At 42.6% G+C, this 19302-nt stretch overlaps 1 pseudogene; it reads right to left on the bottom strand.

Moving 5' to 3' along the window:
* Nucleotides 1–1596: 1596 nt before the first annotated feature.
* LOC149006078 (LEAF RUST 10 DISEASE-RESISTANCE LOCUS RECEPTOR-LIKE PROTEIN KINASE-like 2.5) lies at nucleotides 1597–18464 on the bottom strand (annotated as a pseudogene).
* Nucleotides 18465–19302: the final 838 nt, after the last annotated feature.

Genomic DNA, 19302 nt, shown 5'->3' with positions numbered 1-19302 from the left:
ATTTTCCTTGAAAAGGAGGCGGCTCCCATCTCTCTCTCCCTCTCTCCAAGAAATGCAAGAAGGGAAACCTAGTGGAGGTTTCCTTCCTTTGCCTTATATCATTCTTCCATCTTCTTTCCACACGGCATTTGGGTTGTGCAAATACTTCCCTTTCCTTATGATTGTGGAATCATCCCGGTAGAAATTTGGTGGTGGAACGAGAACGTGGATCCAAATTTAATTCCGCTACGAATACTTCACAAAAGGGAAAGTGAATCCAGGTAAGGAATCTTTCCCCCATCAATTAATTGAATTGAACTAATTGGAGTATTACCAACATTCGGAATACCATGACAGTACGTACAAGGAAGCACAGGGTGAAGAAGATGAAGACTGAAGAAGAAGGAGAGCTGACTGAAGATGTGGATTAGATTTCTCTTATTTCTTCTAGACTTTTATTTTATTTGCATTAGCTTAGGGCTTTGCCTTAGATTTCGATCTACCTTCCGCATATGTTTGTGGAGTATATTTCCGCTATACTCTACAGTTGTCTTCTAATTTTGTGTCTTGTTATTCCGCACTCTGATATTCTTTTGTGATCATTCTGAGATCCTTTCTTGAATTTTATTATTAACTTATTAGAATACAATGATTTGTTCTTGCTTTTGATTATGTTATTGTGCTAAATGGATATGTTCGTTCGTAAACTTGATCCTTTGGTCTGTGAATCACTCCCCCTGGTAACCCAGATAGGGTAGAGGCTGGGTGGATTTGGCGGGATGTGACAGTCCTACTCTGGAATGGAAGCGGCCATGTCTTGTTTCTTTAGTTTATGTCTGTGAGGATATACTTTATAAGACCAAAAGACATTAGTTTAGTTGTTTACCCCTTTCTTTCCTTTCTTTTGAAAAATGGTTGTAACCCTTAATTGTGTTCGAACTACTTTTCCGCTGCGATATGGGGAGTGATTTCTCCGTACATTCTACATTTTGACTATTTATATATTGGTATCATTTCTTTTTGTACTCTGATTATATTGTCTTTCTTTATCTTATCTTGATCTCATTGTTCTTATGATATTACATTGATTACATCTTGTTCATGATTATGTTATTGTATATGTGGGAGGTTAGTTTTCTCGATACTTGATCTTCGGGGCTGTGGATCACACACCTAGGTATGCCAAGTAGGGTACCGGCTGGGTGGATGTGACAATAACCATCTTGCCGCCACCTATGGCGCAAATTGTAGTGTGACCCACCCACTATTATTAACAGCAAGATTAGCCTTAACATTGAATTCTTGAACTATATAGGTTGAATACCAAAACCTGCAACTAGGTTGAATGGATGGATACAATGGATAAAGAAATCATTCACTTGGCCTGCCTTTAATATGCTAACTTTACCTCTTGGAAACTTTGTGGGGATAGAGCTCTAATTCAATAGGTATGACTCATCCTTTCCGACTACACTGCCTACTTACAAAAATGATGGGTTGTGTGTGACCTAGAAAAAAGAAAATGATGATAAACAAGAAATATACATAATATGAAGGCAAAGAAAAATACACATTCTTCTTTTGGGAAACTAAAAAAAGAAATATACATAAAAGCAACTAAGAGGTTAATCCAGTAAGAGAATTTGGTATCTGCCTTGGAGGAGAAGCCAAGTAAGGCTTTGGGGGAATTGGCAAAGATTCAAGATTTTCTTTTAACATATCCACCACTCTACTCATAGAAGGTCGATTTACTGGATCTATCTGTATGCACCACAAACCCACTAAGACCATCTTTCTAGCTATTTCTTCTTCCTCTTCCCCTAAAGCCATGTCTAAATGTAGATGTTGCCCTTCTCCAATATGTTTATATATCCAATGCAGAAAATAAATCTCACTCGAGTGATCAACTCCTACACCAGTGTTGCTTCGTCCTCCGACCATTTCCAATACCATCATTCCATAGCCATATACATCTGATTTGTGTGAAACCCCTCCAAAGTTTCGGTAGAACACTTCTGGTGCAATGTATCCGATTGTACCTCTAGCTTCTACCATTAAAATTATTCTATCATTTCTAGGGCACAGTTTAGCAAGCCCAAAGTCAGATATCTTTGGACAAAAGTTCTCATCTAGAAGAATATTATGAGGCTTTATGTCAAAATGTAGAATTTGAGTGTTACAACCTCGATGTAAATACTCTAATCCTTGTGCAATTCCCACTGCAATTTGGTGGAGTCTGTCCCACCCCAGTTGAGAATCTGTTGTCATTGATTTCTTGTTGTAAATGAACTTCTCAAGCGACCCATTAGACATGAACTCATAAATAAGTGCTCTCTTGATTCCAGCAAAACAATAACCCAATAGAGTGACAATATGAATATGGGAAGTCTTGCTAATGTTTACTGATGCATCCAAAATCTGCTCAGCCCTTAGATCTCCTCGTGATGTCCTGCAAAACGAAAGCGTCAGATGTGGCCTGACCGCTGGGGTCGGGAGTCCACCTCCGAAGGCTAAGTCAGTTGATGAACTTAATCACAAACGGCTCTGCTAGAAGCGCAGAGCTAAGGAATGAAGAACTGGGAAAGGTGATCTAGATAGCAGATCGCTGATAGTTTAGGTCTATCAGTATGTATCTGAACCTGAGTCTCAGATAGTATTCTTTTCGATCCCCTCACCTTGTATGGTAGTGAGGTTTATATAGAGTGTACCTTCGAATCTCCTTCGTTGGATGCACTTGAGCCTTCTTCGGGTAGTCGTTGGATCTTAACAGTTAGATCCGTTGAGCAATAGACTTCTACTAGTTTGGACTAGTAGAGGACTCCTGAGATAACCTTTAGGTTATGTGATGATTATCCCTTCGATAATGATTATCCGCAGCCGTCAATTCAAGTCTGCCATTATTAGGGTGATTACCCTAATCCATAAGTAGGATTAGGGCGCGCTTGTAGCCGAATAAGCTTTCTTCTTCAGCAAGCCATCTTCCGGATTCGATTCGCTCGGGAGCGAGTCGGATCTCTCCGTCTCGACCGGGGTCGAGGGTCGGACCAGGTATGAACCCGGTCTGATAATAATCTCTCCGTATCACGAGCCCCCCAGACCAAGCGTTCGGTCGATCCCGAGGGCTTGGTTTTTAACTGGGTTCGTCGTCAGGTGATAATCTCTGTGTGCTTCATTAAATGTCATATCACATTTAATGCGGTGGTCACTTTTCCTCGAGCGTTGTGAGTGTAAGGCCACATATCTCCTTGCAGTTGATCTGTCGTGGCTCACGTCATCCAAGTGACGGTTTCCGAACGCCTATTTGGGATTCGTGAGTTCAAACTTTCAAAACGTCTTTCAATCTTGATCGCTGATTTTGAATCAATCTCGATCGTTCAGATTCCCGAACACTCGTGCGGGAGTTTTAAAAGCGGTTCGTTGTCTTCGTAGGTTTCATTCTTCCTGTCTGGAATTTGAACCTTTGTTGTCTACTTCGCGCCTTCTTGCTCTCAAGCTTCCGCCTCACTGAATCAGTAAGTTTACTGGTCTTTTTCTTTTTGTAGTTTACTGAAACAAGTAATGGTGGACGATAGAGCTTCTCTGGTACCCAGTGTTGGTAATAGCAGTGAGGCTTTTGCTTCTCCTGCTCCCGAACAGTCGGATAGTGATAACAAAACCCTAACTGTCCTCTGGCACGAGTTCGCTGAAGTTTCTCAAAAAGGTTTAGAAAGAAAAACCGAAACTTCTCCTGTCCTTCTCGAGTCTGGATCTTCCAAGATTGTCGAGTCTTCTAGGCAGCCTCAAACTTTCGGGTCCGATGGTGGACCTGGCTCTGTTCCCTCCATTTACAATGAGGAAACCCTTCTTTCAGCTGTCCAAGATTTTGATTTTCCTTCCTCATATCAGGTTAGGGCTCCCCACCCTGATGAGAGGGTTGATTCATCCCTTTCGGGTGAATTTTCTCTGTATATTGATGCACTGGAAAGCGGGGTTCGCTTTCCCTTTTTTAATCCTTTGTTCTCCGCAGTTCTAAATCATTGGAACATTTGTCCCGAAATGCTCCTCCCCAATAGTTGGCGTCTTATCGTCGGCTTATTGGGTTTGTGTTTTGAACTTGGCATTACGCCATCTCTTTCTCTCTTTAGACATTTTCATGTTCTTTCTATCTCCCATCCTCCCGGATGGGTTTTTCTGTCAAAACGCAATAAGGCTGAACTTGATTGGAGGGGCAGCATCATTGTCAAAGGAACTTGCCCTTCTAACCACAAAAGATGGCGCGAACGATACTTTTTCTGTCGAGCGCCTCCATCAGATCTTAACTTCCCAACCACCTGGAGGAGGTGTACTTCTTCTTCCGAGAATAACCGAGGCCTTCCCTTATCCAGAGAAGACGAGGCGGCCGTCAGGAAGATCAAATCCATTCCATGGTATCAAGAGATACATGGACTTGAAGTGGAGTATTACTCCATCCTTCAGTACTGGGGCTTGGCTCATTGTGAGCTTCTAACCACCATCCTTTAATTTGACTGAAGTGATATGTTTTTAATTCGACTCTTGTCCTTCTTCTTTGCGGTGCCTCCAAGAATGAACCACGAAAGCTGCGGGTGAAGGCCGCTAGGGCCGTTGTGACAGCCGAGCAACGATCGCCCCGAGCCTTGACCGTAGATCAAGAGGCTTCTATTCCCTCTCCCGACCCCTCTTATAGGGGTATCAGGAATATCAGGCCCGTGGCTGATGCTTCGGGTAAAGGGAAGAAACCGATGGTGGAGAGGTCTAATGTCTCTTCCTCCGCCCGAACCAAGAGGAGGCATGACACAATTGATGCTCCCTCCAATAAAAAATCCAAAGCTTCAACGGATGGTGAGGAGGTCTTCACCCCCAGTGGACCACCAGAAGGCGACCGACGGGGTGACTCGGGATCCCGAGAAAGCTGCGAATGGAGCTCCCTCGGTCTTGCTCCTTCTGATCGCCAGGAATTTGAAGCCCTGGATGACACCTCCCTTGTAAGTCAATCTACAAGGTACCGGTCTTCTTGCTTAGTTATTTTTTCATAATTTCTTATGACTTCTTCTGATATTTTCCGCCTTCCCGGGAATCTTTGTGTTGAGCTTTTATCAACACATGGAAGCATTGAGCCGGGTTGGTCGCCCCAGCTCCTTGCTGCAAACCTGTGAAGAGAATTTGGCGAAAGCCAATTCTGAAATAGACCAGTTGACTGCATCTGCCGTGGAGCTGCAGAAAAAGCATGAGGAAGAAGTGATCTCCCTCAAGGAGGCCCTCGAAGCGTCGAAGATTCGTGCCGCTGCAGCCGATCGAGAGGCCAGGAAGCAAAAAGCAGCTGCCATGTTGTTTGGTGACAGGCTTGAATTCAAAAGTAGGGAGCTCGAAGAACATCTGAAGTTGGCGATCCCTAGCAAGCCCGAGCATATAAAGCCGAGCTTCGGAAGGAGTGTGTTCGGAAATACACGAACAGCGTCCTTTCCGGGGGTATCTACAACCTTCAAGCTTATCGCTTGGGGCGAACGACGTTTGGGAGCGAATCCTCGGATCAATCCCTGCCTTCGACACTGCTCCCTTTCGTGAGGTGTGCCACAAAGAGGTCTTCGGAAAAGTTGGTATGGATCTCCCGGACTGGGCTCAGGAAGAAGATGATCCTTTTCCAGCTGACCCTCAATATGAGGCATACACTGGTGACGAGCCGGCACTTCCGGAGGAGAAATCACAAGCCGAGTCTCAAGTTGCTGCTGTAGAGGACTCAGCCGATGCCATTCTTGAGGAAGGCTCTTCTCATGATCCTGAGAAAAGTCCTCCCGACCAGGGTCCCTCGGGCAACAATGAAGAAAAGGCTTAGGGAGTTATCTTTTTGTATAGATTTACCCTCTATTTAATGAATAGACATTTCTTTCTCATGTTGGCCTTTATATTTCCCCGTCTCTTGCCGAAATCTTGCCTTGAATATCAAAGTATTAATGATAAAACTCATCACTTAACTTTACATTCCTCGCCGAATAATAATCTTGTAGAAATATTGTGAAGATGCGTTTCGGGAAGATGCATTAATCTTCTCCACTACTTCATTTATTGCAAAGTCCGCACATTTCCCTTCTGCGAAGTTCAAACGTTTTCTTGCTTTTGTATACCATTCACTATTTCCAATGAATCGGAAATACATCCATTATTTTAATGGCGGTGCGACGATTGGAGGTATCTCTGCATCAGGTGCTCGCTTCCACATGTTTCCATGTGGCATCCCTCCGACCTTTGATCTTGTTTTCTGCGGATTTCGAAGCATCATTTCGATCTAGGTCGTCGGTTGTCCTTAGCCTTCAACCGTCGTCTTAATACCTGAGGCTATTTAAAGCCTTCGTGGGTACTCTCCATCTATCCTGCCTTCTGCAAGTTAGATTTGCTAAAGTGTTAAAGCGACCTTTCGTCCTTCAACCTGCTTCTGTATTCCTCGTACTCCAACAATAGCTCTATCAACTTCTGAACAAGTGAGTTTCTTGATTACTCATCTCTTTCCCCACTTCCCCCCTGAGTAAACTGCATAGTAGTTATACTTGGGGTTTAGTTATTTGGTTTTGTTGGAAGTGATAAAAAGCTAGGGTTTTCCCTCTTGTTGTTGTCGTTTATTTCTATACTGATACAGCTTGTTTGTTTGCATAGTGGCTCCCAAGATCAACCCAAACTTTATCAGAGCAAAATCTTGCAAGAAAATCGTTCCGTCGGTGGTGGTTGGGGCCAGTGCGGTGGTTTCAGCTAGTGAATCCTCCAAGCGTAAGGCGACTGCTACCGGTGAATATTCAAGTCAGATTCCCACAGTTTCTATTGATGCCGTCCTGCGCCTCCTTTGCCCGAAGTGATCGCTCGTCTTTCCCGGGAAGATCTTGATCACTCCGTTGCCGATGGTGCTTGCCGACGCCCCCTGCTGGTGAGGCTGTTGGTGCACCCCCGAAAGAGACTCTTCGGGCATCCGAGGCAACTATGTTGGCGTCTGATGAAGGTGTGGTCCCAGCAGGTGCTGCTCCTATTTCCAACTCCAGTGCTTGTTTGGCATCCTCCTCCTCTCCTTCCGAGTTGGAGGATTTTGCCACTAGGAAGCGCCGTCGAGTGACAAGTGATGCAGCTCATCCTTCTCTTGGTGTAGCTCATCCTTCTCATCCTTCGCCTGAATTAGTGTCAAACGAGTTTGACGAGCGTTGGAATGGTGTCTTGCTGCTCGAATGACTTACGAGAGCGCAGTTCTTTCCAAACTTCCGGATGGAGTCTTTACGAAGTCACTTGGTGATGTAAGTCTTTCTTCATTATCCTCCGATTCTGAAAAATTACTTTTACTGCTCCTCGTTAACTCGGAAGTTGTTTGCGGGAGTCTTCTTGGTAACTTCCACAACCAAGTGGAAGCAATTACTAGGCTCGGTAGATTGAGCAATGAAGTTTCTAGGCTTCGGGAAATCTCCGAAGCTAAAGATTGTTGAGATTGCTCGCCTTCGGAATCTAGCTTGGGAGGTGGCGGGGAGAAAAAAATTCGATGATTGGTCGTCTTCGGTCGGACTTGGATGATGCCGGGGAGAAGATCCGGCGACTGGAGCGAACGAGTTGGAAAGTTAGGAGCCAAAGGATCTGAAACGTTACACGAAAGGCAAGCTGTCGTTCCTTTGCCCGAATCCCTTCCAAGCGATGTTCGCGAGCTGCGTCTTCAAGTATTTACACGGTAAGCCTTTTGTTGATATGCTGAATGCTTATAACTTGCGGGCGTACCGGGGATGGTGAGAATGAAGTATGGGAATCAATATTAAGGAAGGATCCTCATTTTGATACGACTCCCTACGGTCTTGTTTGTCATCCTGAAGTATTTCTTGACTCAGGTATTCCTCCTCCCGATTGGACCAAGGATAAGATTGATCCTCCACCTTCCGATCCGGATATTATGCATTATCTGGAAGATTCTCCTGTTTATTCTCCCCTGGAAGAAGTCAATTATGATGAGCTTGTCTCGAATGCGAGTTTGGTCGAGGACCATGCTTCTCCTGGACAAGCCGGAGGCAAAGAGTATGAAATTGCGGAGGATTTTATGCATACCAAAATATTTTTGTAATCCTCATTTCTTCTCTTCTTTTCCTTGAATCCCCACCAATGGTTGACTCATATGTTTGTTCTAGCAAAGTCGCGTTGATCTTGTATAACTTCTCAACGGTCACCTATGATGACTTTCTTTTTTGACCGAAGATTGTATCCAGCTCTTGTAATTGTTTTGATACTTGGCCTCTTTGGATCTTTTGAAGAAATAAGAAATTAACTTTATCTTGAACTTTGCTAGCCACTTGAATCGCTGTTGCATTAGGTCTTAGTTGTTTGAAACAATGCCTTTACTTAAGGATTTCCGGAGAAATACAATAAGTCTGAGAAGGAACTCACTCGGGTTTTAAACCGATGCCTTTACTTAAGGATTTTCGGAGAAATACAATAAGTCTGAGAAGGAACTCACTCGGGTTTTAAACCGACGCCTTGCAAAAGGAACTCACTCGGATTTTCATCCGATGCCTCGACTTAAGAAAGTCCAAAAATTTCCATAAGTGTTGAAGGACCCACACGAATTTTCATCCGATGCCTTATAGTTGGATCTTGTTCTTGAATGTGGTGTATGATGCCCCCCAATCAAAAGATAGTTTGTTGAAAGCCAAAAATTGCATTGATTGAGTTGAAAATGATTACATCGCGAACAAAATTGAAATCATCCTCAAGGATAAAACTTTTTGAGATGCCTAGCATTCCACGAACGATCCAACTCTTTCTGGGTGTTGATGTTCTTCAGCCTGTAAGCTCCTGAACCGACCGGTTTCACAACCATATAAGGTCCTTCCCAGGAAGGGACCAATTTTCTTTGGTGACGCGGGTCGGAAGCTAGGGTGTTTCTCAACACCAAATCTTCGGCTAAGTACCGACGATTCTTCACTCGAGTATTATAATGAGACACTATCCTTCTTTGATAATGTTGAGTTGGTGCTATTGCCTTTGCCCGAACTTCGTCCAACAAATCAAGACTATCAAGCAGCCCTTGTTCATTTGCTTTTTCCTCGAACTCACGATCCCGTAATGTCCCCGCCATTATCTCCACTGGTGCCAATGCTTCGGATCCATATGCCAACCTGAATGGAGTTTCTCCTGTGGGTGTTCGAACCATAGTTCTATAAGCCCACAGTACATTATGAAGTTCTTCGACCCAAGAAGCTTTGTCAGCTTCGAGTCTTCTCTTTATTCCTTCCAGTAGCGTTCGGTTAGTAACCTCTACCTGTCCATTGCTTTGGGGGTATGCCACTGAGGACATACGATGCTCGATAATATATGTTCCACAGAATTGCTCAAATTGTGGACAGTCGAACTGAGTACCATGGTCAGTGACAATAATCTTTGGAATCCCAAAGCGATATATGATTGATTCAAGCACAAATTTCTCCACTTTTTTCTCGGTAATTGCCGCCGGTGCAGCTTCTACCCATTTTGTGAAGTAATCAATTGCTACTATCGGATATTCCCGTCCACTTTGATGCCTTGGTGAATTTGCCCATGATATTAATTCCCCACATCGCAAAGGGAATGGGATTTAGAATTGAAGTCATAGTTTCCGCCGGGCGCTTCGATCTTTGTAGCATGAATTTGAGAGTTACCACATCGACGAACGTATTCCATAGCAGCCTCTTGGACCTTAGGCCAATATAACCCAAGTCTCGAAATTTTGTGAGCCGGGGCTCGTCCACCCATGTGAGCTCCACAAATTCCTTCATGAACCTCGGCCAAAGCTGATTTTGCTCCTTCGGGGCCTATACATCTCATAAGGGGTCCAGCATAAGATCTTTTGTATAGTCTCCCATTCGAATGACAAATCTAGCTGATCGAATCTTGATCAACCTTGCCTCTCTGGATCCTCGGGTAATTTGTCATCCCTTAGATACTCGATTATTGGATCCATCCGACAACGTTACGCTTCAATATAAGAAATTTCTTTCTCATGATAACTTGGAAAAGTTATCTCTTCAATGTAGACCGAAGGGTCTAGATTCTTTTCCTTGGCATTGGCTAGTCGGGATAGCTCATCCGCCACTGAATTTTCATTCCTCGAAATCGAGATATCTTCAAATTCCGAAATTGGTTTTGAAATGCTCGCACTATCTCTTGATATTTACGCAAGCGTGGTTCTTTAATACCATACTCCCCCTGGACTTGGTTGACTATAAGTTGAGAGTCACTATAAATAGTAACATCTGCAATAGATAATGCTTTTGACAACCGAAGTCCTGCTATCGAGCCTCATATTCTGCTCCGTTATTACTTGCGTCAAATGCGAATCTCAAAGCATATCGAATAATAAATCTGCTGGACTTTTTAATAGAATTCCAGCTCCTGCTCCATCTTTATTACTCGAACCATCCACATATACCTCCCAAGTGGTTGGTATAATGGGATCCTCAATGGTGGGTTCCACTGGTGCGGTAGTTTCTACTACAAAGTCGGCTAATGCCCGAGCTTTGATTGCGGTTTTGGGCTTAAAGCTCACTTGGAACTCGGCTGAGCTCAACCGACCGGATACCATCCTTCCCGGACAAATCAGGTTTGTTAAGAACTTTACTAAGAGGAAAAGTTGTAAATACCTCAATTGGATGAGCACGAAAATATGGCCTTAGCTTCTCGGCGGCCATCATGAGAGCCCGAGCACAGCTTCTCAATCTGTGAATATCTTGTCTCCGCATCTAGCAACACGTGGCTTACATAGTAAATCGGCCACTTGTTTTTTATCTTTTCCCGAACAAGTCTTGCACTGACCGCCAAAAAGGGACATCGCTAGATATAGCTGTAATATTTCCCCCTTCTCCGGTGCAGGACAGGATCGGTGGTTGTCCAAGTGCTTCTTTTAATTCCTCAAAAGCTTTCTGGCACTCTTCGGTCCACTTTGCTTCCTTACTGCCCTTCGGTCTTTAAGTGCCTTGAAGAAAGGCAAACATTTTCTCTCCGGGCTTGGAGATGAATCGATTTAAAGCAACAACTCTCCCCTGTTAAACACTTGCACATCCCGAACAGTTTTGGGAGCCTCCATATCAATCAGAGCTTGTATTTTGGTAGGATTAGCCTCAATTCCCCTCTGTGATACCATGAAGCCCAAAAATTTGCCCGAGGAGACTCCAAAGGCACATTTTTCTGGGTTTAGCTTCATTTGATGTTTCCATGATCGAGAATACCTCGATCAAATTTGCAATATGATTTGCTTTTGTAAAGCTTTTCACTAGCATGTCGTCAACATAAGCTTCAACATTCTTTCCTATGAGCTCTTTGAAAATCTTGTTGACGGCCCTCTGATATGTTGCTCCTGCATTCTTCAGGCCAAAAGGCATGACCTTGTAATAATAGCTCTCACGATCAGTCATGAAAGCCGTATACTTCTCATCCTCCTTATTCATAAGGATCTGATTATACCCTGAGTAGGCATCCATGAAACTTAAAGTTTCATATCCTGCAGTCGCATCTATCAAAAGGTCAATCCGAGGCAACGGGTAGCAATCTTTTGGGCAAGCTTTGTTAAGATCTGTGTAGTCTGTACACATCCTCCACTTCCCATTCACCTTTTTTACCATTACCACGTTGGCCAACCAAGTTGGGCACTCAATTGGTTCTATGAAACCAGAATTCTTAAGTTTTTCAACTTCGCTTCGAATGGCTTCATACTTTTCAATGGAGAAATTTCTTCTTTTACGTATCCTTTGGTTTCGCCTTAGGGTCTATCCCGAGTTTGTGCTCTGCAATGGCCCGATCGATTCCGGGCATGTCCTCAGCAGACCATGCAAATACATCTTTATTCTGCTGAAGAAATAACTTCAACTCATCTTTAAATTCTTCCAGCTGTTCAGACCCGATATAAGTCATCTTTTTCTCATCCTCGGTACATAGCTGGATTTGTTCCAGCTTCTCCACTGGTTCGGGTCTTTGCATCTCTGTCAGTTCCCGATCATCTCGAACTTCTATGGGGAGGGCAGTTACCTTCCTCGGGCCCTCCTTGTCTTTTAAATAGGCAACATAACACTGCCGAGAGATCTTCTGGTCAGAGGAGACTTGACCAATTCCCATATCAGTCGGGAATTTTATCTTCAGGTGCTTTGTCGAAACAATAGCACCTATCTTGGATAAAGATGGTCGCCCGAGGATCATATTATAAGCTGGCAGTTCTCGAACCACCAAAAAATTGATTCGGACAGTTGTTTCCTTAGGAAAACTTCCAATGGATAAATCCAACTGGACCGATCCTTCCGCCACTGCAGATGACCCTGCAAAACCATATAGATGTGTGGATGAAGGTTTCATCAAGTCCTGATCCACCTTCAATTTTTGATACACTTCGTAGGAAATTAGGTCAGCTGCAGATCCTGTATCAATCAAAACTCTACGCACTTCCCATCGTGCAATCTCTACCTTGATGACTATAGCATCATCATGAGGTAAACAAACATCTCTTTCGTCTTCCTCGCTAAAGGTGATAGAATCTTCACCATTCAGCTTCTTCCGCTTCTGCGTCTCTCCGGTTCCAACAAATTTGGATTTTGTTTTCAGACTCCGGAGTGATTCGGGCTCTGGTCCCCCGAAGATGGTAAGGATTGGTGACCGAGTAGCTTCAATCACCTCCTTGCCCTTCTTAGATTTCGGGGCCTCCCTTGATCGTTCCGAACTAACCGAACGATCCCTTTTAGGAGCAGCCGCACGTGGCTCACGTGGCTCCTCCCTTCTTCTGCTAACGAAACTGGACAGATATCCCTGAGATATTAATCTCTCAATATCCGCCTTCGGATGACGACAGTCATTAGTATAATGACCATAGTCCTTGTGGAATCGGCAATACTTTTCTCGATCCTGCTTGCTCTCCGGGTTTCAAAAGAATTTTAGGCGGCCACTTCAAAATATTTTTTTCTTTTGAGGATATTTAAAATATCAGCCCGAGGAGCATTCAATGGAGTGTACTCACTTTTACCGGGGACCTTTGGCGCCAAGGCTGAGATTTTCCAACCTGATCACGAACATTTTTCTTTGGCTTCTGCTTTTGCTCAGGAGCCTTCTGTTCCTTATTGGAGACTTTATTATCTCCTTGGCGCGCATCTAGAATCTCCATGACTTCAGCCTACTTCTGGCATCTTTGTACCAACTCAGCATAAGTCGCAGGCATATCCTGTAGTAATAACTCCAGGAGTTTCCGATTAGTGAGTCCCGTGAATAGAGCAGTTTTGGCTACTTGTTCATCCAAATTTTCTATCTCCATCGTCACTTTGTTGAATCTTTTCAGAAACTCTCTGATTGATTCGCTCTTTCCTTGTTTGACAGTAAACAAGGTTTCTTCCGTTTTCTTGACCTGTATTCCACTCTGGAATCGCCCTATGAATTGGCACGCCAATTCGTCAAAGTTTACGATCCTTCCAGAGGGAGAGGTTCAAAAACCACTTTTGTGCTTGCTCCGGTAAGTGATGAACCAAAAACCCTGCATAAAATTTCATCAAAATTACCTGAAACTGCCATGGTCTGTTGGTAATAGCCGATGTGAGCTGTTGAATCTCTAGAGCCATCGAATGTGGAAAAGGTAGCCAAACGGAAGTTACGGGGAAACTGATATCCCGCAATTGGCTCGGCAAAGGGAGTCTTCCGAATGACTGAGTAAATATCCTCAGTTATTCTTCCCTTAGCCACCTGCCCTAATTTCTCATTGATGTTGGCCAATTCCGACCAATGCTGGGTCGGGTGATCTTCAGACAATATGATCACGACCTCGATTAACACGATCATCCCGTGCTACTCGATCATCACGAACAGCCCGTCCTTCCCGAGCATTCCGCTCGTCGCGAACTGCTCGATCATCACGAACGGTTCTTCTGACAGTGGGTGAGTGAGTTCTTACCCCTGTATCCAACCTTGTGTTTGAATCAGTTGTACTCTCTTGCGGTCTGTCGAACCGATCGTCTCGCCTCGGTTGATCATCGATCCTCCTAAGTCCTCGGTCTCCTTCACGAAAATTTTGATCGATATTCCGGTCTTCAGCCAATCTCTGGTCACGTGGCAATGCACGTCTCCCTGAATCGCGCTGATCAGGCTCTTGTGGTAAAACTACTCGTCTGGTGAGCATGCGGAGTGCTTGGCTCACCTCCAAGAGTTGAATCTTTACCTGATCCAATTGATCTTGGATTGTATCACGAGGAGGATTACGTCCTCCCTGGCCACCATCTACCTCGATAGGATTTTGGCTTTCTTGGGGAATATTTGGATTATTCACTCCAAGGATCTGAACACCGGAATTGCGTTGTGCAGCGGCTGCTGATCTAGTCACCATGGCTTTTCAAGTTGTTTCCCACAGATGGCGCCAATTGATGTGTCCAAAATCTGCTCAGCCCTTAGATCTCCTCGTGATGTCCTCGCAAAAACGAAAGCGTCGGATGTGGCCCGACCGGCTGGGGTCGGGAGTCCACCTCCGAAGGCTAAGTCGGTTGATGAACTTAATCACAAACGGCTGCTAGAAGCGCAGAGCTAAGGAATGAAGAAGCGGGAAAGGTGATCTAGATAGCGGATCGCCGATAGTTTAGGTCTATCGGTATGTATCTGAACCTGAGTCTCAGATAGTATTCTTTTCGATCCCCTCACCTTGTATGGTAGTGAGGTTTATATAGAGTGTACCTTCGAATCTCCTTCGTTGGATGCACTTGAGCCTTCTTCGGGTAGTCGTTGGATCTTAACAGTTAGATCCGTTGAGCAATAGACTTCTACTAGTTTGGACTAGTAGAGGACTCTCGAGATAACCTTTAGGTTATGTGATGATTATCCCTTCGATAATGATTATCCGCAGCCGTCAATTCGAGTCTGCCATTATTAGGGTGATTACCCTAATCCATAAGTAGGATTAGGGCGCGCTTGCAGCCGAATAAGCTTTCTTCTTCAGTAAGCCATCTTCCGGATCCGGTTCGCTTGGGAGCGAGTTGGATCTCTCCGTCTCAACCGGGGTCGAGGGTCGGACCAGGTATGAACCCGGTCTGATCATAATCTCTCCGTATCACTTACAACTTCATTAATGAAGTCTTCTCCACTACCTTTAGAGGCATTTAGGACTTTCACTGCAACCAAACGGCCGTCTGATAACTTCCCTTTGAACACACCATCAAAACCACCTTGACCCAGTTTTTCCTTGAATGAATTTGTCATTTTTTTGACATCTGAATAACTGTATCTTTTCGATGCAAGGGAATTATAATTCCTTAGAAAACCGTCAACAATATGAGTGCTATTTGTTCTCCTCTTCCAAAATGACATCAAACCACTTGATGATAATATCTTTCTAGTAAGAATCACCAATAATATAATCATAACTATAGAGCTTCCTCCAATGGCTGTAAGAGGGAAGGAAAAAAAAGAAAAAAGAAAGAAAGAAAGAAGACAATCAAGGTCATTTACTACAAAAACGATAATAATTTGATAATTTGTGCCTCACCAAGGTGCAAAACCCATGTTTCAAAATAATATTGGCTCCTCCATGTATCAAAGGATAATAGGAGTAATTCATTCTTTTTGTGAAGAACTTAGCAAATCACAAAATTACGACCTTTGATTTAGAAAAATTTCCAATGCCGCCCTTGAATTACCCACTACGGTTAATTAATGCCACCACCTGCATTATTCAATTTATCAATCTAACCCTCTATTAGTCACACCGTTAGTCTCAGTTAGTTTTAACATTCATTTTCAATACTATCCCACATCTAAAGGGAAGAAGAAGGAAAAGGAAAGGAAAACAAAAAATATCCGTGGGAGAATAGAGATCATGTAAAAGATGCGAGGATGAAGGAAGAGTAGTGGTTGAAAATGCTAAAGGAAGATGAGGATGAATCGAGGATAGGGTTTTTGGTCCAAAGGTATTTTTGTCATTTTGAAAAGTTTAACTTGCTTACATAAGCACTTAACTATGATTTTCTAATGGCAAGATGTGTCATTGATGTATTTTTCCCAATGGATGGTCTGACTAATAAATTAGGTAACTCAAGTTTTCAACACAACTCCCTAAATTACCCCTTAAAATCAATGTCATACCCTGAGTTATCCAATTTTTCAACCATATATACCTCATATATAGGGGATGAAAATGAATAAATATCCTCCCCATCCAGCCCCTTCATGCAGCTAGTGCATCCAATCACTTGATGGACGACATGTGGATGGATTTAATCCCAATTGTCAAATTCGATTTAGTTATGATTCAAATCCGATGCGCACGAAGGACTTGACGAGGAGGATTTGGATCTGATGAAAATATATCAATAACACCCCATGCCATTAGGAAATCATAGTTAAACGCTTATGTAAGCAAGTTAAACTTTTCAAAAATGCAAGAATAACGTTGAACATAAAACCATACACTCAACTCGTTTCTTCATATTCCTAGTATCATTTGCTACTTTTTCATTTCCCAATCATAAATCCTCACAATGTTTAAGAGATATGGTTCATGAGTAGTTTTTCTAAACTTAGAATATATTGGTAATATCAAAAATCGATAACTAAAAATTAACTAAGACTAATAGTGTTAGTAATAGAGAGTCTAATTGATAAATTAGGTAACTCACGGGGTGGGACTAAAGATTTCCCTTAAATTTATCATTCCAAATGTAGGAAATAAAGAACAAACATTACCTACTACAAGCTTCCCTTTCCTAAATGGAGTGCTCCTAGCTGCCATAAAATCATAAGAACCAACAAATTGTCAGTTTTAAAAAAATGGTTGTAGCAGATGAATTCGAGATGTGGCTCAATTGCAATCTCTATCTATGGATTCTAAAGAGGTTCAAAACTTTTACACCAAGAGCCTGAGAGGGGTGGCTTGGTTAGTAAAAAGCCAACAACTCCAAGTAGAAGATTAAAGTTCGATTCCTCTTGAGGCAAGGGCGTCACTTTACCAATTATTTAATACCCCCATCTCGATATATAAAATCGCTTGGTACAAAATAAAAAATAAAAATTAAAAAAAGAGAAAAAAATAAAAGAAAGAAACAGGTTAAAAATTTTTTATTTTTTCAAATTTGGATCTATCTGGAGACCCTCCCTTCAGACTCATATCATTCGATTCCATATTAAAAAAATAATGTGAATTTTTTTCTTTCTTAATCTTCCATTGTTGCATTCTTTGCAAATGAAATGGACAGCAGAATCAATATTAGGATCAGTTTTTGATAGCTCACCAAGTGTACCAAAAGCAATTCTAAGTGTTTCTAGAAATGGAAACACTTTATTAGGTGTTTGATAAAACTTGTTTTTGGAAATAGAAACAATATTCCTCAGGCATTTGATAATTTGTTTCTTGACACAGAATTTAAAATGTAATAAAATTAATGAGCTGGTCATTGTTACGTTTAGAGTGCCAAATTCCATCAATGCTTCTAAAATTATTTTACTTAAATTCAACAGACAGATAACTTTTGTTCTGAGAAACAGATGCAACAACATATGGCTGTTGCATTGGAAGTTTTTATGGAAACAAAAATTTTCATAAAATTTCAACTTCTATTGAAAAACTCATGCAAAGCAAAATAATTTTACTAAACCGCTCTTGGCCAATTTTCCTCATTTGAAATAAAAAACATCAATAACTGTTTTTTAGTTTTTTAGTGGATTATCAAGTGGATCCTAAAGATAATAATAAGCGAGAACCAAGATGATATAAGCTTACCATAGCCGCACGCCTGGGATTCAGGGCTATCTGGGCATACACAGTGAGTGGTCCAATTAAATTCACAACGTCCACCAGTTCGTTGGCATTCTATGCAGTCAGAAACATCCCATGTTAGATCAAACCCTTCCTTCAACGACTCAGTGTAATAAGCTGACTTCTCGGGTACATCAACGGCTCTGGTAGTACTGTTACTGTCAACTGGTGTGATTACTGGCGGACTACAGTAACCTGAATCAATCATTTTATTCAACAAGGGATGATCACCCAGAAAGGCCATTGAGGTAAGAGAACTACAATTGATCTCATGGGCTAAATATTTTGAAGGGAGGGATAGATTGCAATTGAAAAAGAGGAAGAGATTTGAATGGTTTGGACCATAGCTGAAGGGTGTTCGATCTAAGGCAAGGTTCTGAAGTTGAGAAGAACAACCGTTTTCTGCTCTAACGTGGGGATCAATGATTCGAAGAGATCAATTTTTGTAGGAGATTTCACTAATGACATAATCAGAAGTCAATAAATCGATGGTGGGCTTCTGGTTCTTGCAGGTTACTTGAAACCCCGGCACTCTACAGAAGGGTTCCTGTTCACTGTAAATCCAAAATGGGTAACTAATGTTGGGTCCTTCTTTGCATCTGAAACTCTTACTACATGCTTCAAACCTCCCGTCTGCGCAGAGAGCTGCTTGTAATGCTGAAATCAGTAGTAAGAAAACCAAGGAGTTCTTCAAGACAAAGATGCTTAACGTTGAGGGCAATGATAGCTTGCAAGACATGATCAACTGGGTGGTTTGCTCACGAAAAATTTAAGAATTCAGAGACGGAGAGAGTGGGTTTGGAAAAATTACTTGAAAGGGTAAATAGAATGTCGGAATGCTCATAAGCGTTTGATGGCCGGTAGATTTTGATTCTCTACTTCATACACCCAGTTCAGATCGAATCTAAGTTTTCTAAGATCTTACGTAACGATCACTGATTTACACGTTAATTGTGAGGTAATTGTTAACTTCCACGCGAAACACCATCTGAACCCAACACAACGCATCGGAACCAGAGAGAAAAATCAAAGACCTCGGTATTAGACCTTCTAGTCAGTCTTCGTTGACTTCTACAGGGAAAACGTATATTCTGGTGAATGGTGACCGGTCCTGACCGACCCAAGAATCATGTGTAGCAAGTGAATCTTCTTTTTGGCGAGAACCATGTGTGACTACTGGCGAATAAGTTAATTTATAGGTGTGATGCGTCCAAAATCTGCTTAGCCCTTAAATCACTGATGAATGACCTGCAAAACAATCGTCAAATGTGGCCCAACCGTGGGGGTCGGGAGACCACCTCCGAAAGCTAAGTTAGTTAATGAACTGATCACAAAGGCTTTGACTAATTGCAAAGCAACAGTATGAATACGATTCAGTTACCTTCTTTGTACGTAGGTTATGACTTATATAGTGTTTACCTTCTAATCCTATCCGTTGAACTAGTTCGAGCCTTCTTCTGGTGGCCGTCAGATCTTGACAGTTAGACCCGTTCGTGGGGGTGATGGACAATTTCTCTTGATCACACGATCTTTTGCTGCGGGTGTGGCAGTTACCCAAGTTTGCACGATCATCTGCT

This window comes from Hakea prostrata, chromosome 9 (assembly GCF_041222555.1).
Source record: "Hakea prostrata isolate BN-2017 chromosome 9, UWA_Hpros_2, whole genome shotgun sequence".
NCBI classification, from domain to species: Eukaryota; Viridiplantae; Streptophyta; class Magnoliopsida; order Proteales; family Proteaceae; genus Hakea; species Hakea prostrata.
The sequence above is the reverse complement of the archived record's forward strand: the minus strand, read 5'-3'. Positions and strand labels throughout refer to the sequence as shown.